The sequence below is a fragment of the Lissotriton helveticus genome, chromosome 5_1, assembly GCF_964261635.1.
Source record: "Lissotriton helveticus chromosome 5_1, aLisHel1.1, whole genome shotgun sequence".
NCBI lineage: Eukaryota > Metazoa > Chordata > Amphibia > Caudata > Salamandridae > Lissotriton > Lissotriton helveticus.
Window position 1 is genome coordinate 1,544,359,844 of NC_136065.1, and position 1,400 is coordinate 1,544,361,243.

Genomic DNA, 1,400 nt, shown 5'->3' on the forward strand with positions numbered 1-1,400 from the left:
TATGTGGCTGAGTGTGCAGTGAAGGGTGTTATGGTAGTGAGATTTAAAACGGCTAGGCGGGGGTCCCAGTACCCGAGGGTAAATTAGACTTTAATACCTGGGCCACCGTCAGCGGTTAAAAATAAGGCTGTTGGATGTTAGAGGCGAGTTACGACCTCCATCATCCGGTGGGTCAACATGTTTCAGCCAGTGCCTTATGTATATGCTGGCTTTCTTCAGGACCTAAGTAAAAAGGTGAGTGCAGTTAAACTAGTGGAGTGTAGTTCAGACTATGTGTCTACACGCCCTAAGGTGTTTATCTATGTGTGAGAGGGGGATTCCCATCTCAAGAACACCTGTACACGTAACATAAATGGACAAAGACAAAACATACAATGAAAAAAGAGTCAATCGGTCGTATTGTATTAAACATAACCGTTTGCCGTCACTACAGCGGTTGGGGTGTAGGCTATAGGAGGCTAGGGTGTAATGGCATTGGTGGTACCATCAGGTGAAAATCGCACATATAATACGGGAGTGAAGTGGCTAAAACACGGACATCACACATGCAGTGCATATGTGTATAGTAGTGCAAGAGAGCATTCTTACACTAGTTTTAGCTAATTTGGACCTCAAGGTTGAGAGGTGGCTGGGGCTTTGCCCTATGGGAAATAAACAGTTTGAACCACAGTGATTAGGAAGACCTGTAGGGAGGAAAAAGCGCTTACCTATGGTGGTGATGAAAGTTACTCATACTCACAGTACTGCTGGGCAGAGCCTGCTCTGGACCTGTAGTGCCTCCTTCGCATACCGGTAAATAATGGCCATCTGAGCTTGGCCTTAAGTACTGTGCTTGATTGAGTGATCGGATGCACCTGTAGGCTAGAGGTAATGGTGGAAAGACTCGGGGAGCCGAGTCATGGTGCCAGAGAGAGCTCGCGCGCGGTATCTGCGCAAGCGCACTGCTCGCGTGTGTCAGCGAGCATGCGCGTATAGTGTCTCTTTCGCGGTATCTGCGCAAGCGCACTGCTCGCGTGTGTCAGCGCGTATAGTGTCTCTTTCGCGCATGCGCGGTGGTGTCTGCACTGCCGTGCAGCGTGGTGGCATGCGCGATCGGGTAGTGTTCAACAAAAACGGGGCTGGATCCCGAATTCACCAATACACTGCTTACGCGTGCCATGAATTCTAATATAAATGAGCTAAGGGCGTGATCTGCTCAAATTATGTCATTAATGGGGGAAGTTTTTAAAGTTTTTAAAGCGCAATGCATGTTTCAGTGGGGGCGTGAATACAGCATGCAAGGGGCTGTAAAACATAGGGCAGAGCTGTATATTGCATGGCCATCAATGATAGGTTTTGAGCGCAATATAATAGGGTGTGGTACAGTGGGGGCTGGAAATACAAACTACAGGGGGCAGAGT

At 48.3% G+C, this 1,400-nt stretch overlaps 1 long non-coding RNA gene across 1 annotated transcript; it reads right to left on the reverse strand.

Annotated features, from left to right (window-relative positions):
• Window positions 1-210: 210 nt before the first annotated feature.
• On the reverse strand, window positions 211-791 carry LOC144753691 (uncharacterized). Its single transcript, XR_013594482.1, has 3 exons — window positions 740-791; window positions 589-641; window positions 211-335 (listed from the first exon to the last, which is right to left on the reverse strand). It is a non-coding gene; the product is annotated as an uncharacterized LOC144753691 (long non-coding RNA).
• Between the last annotated feature and the right edge of the window lie 609 nt (window positions 792-1,400).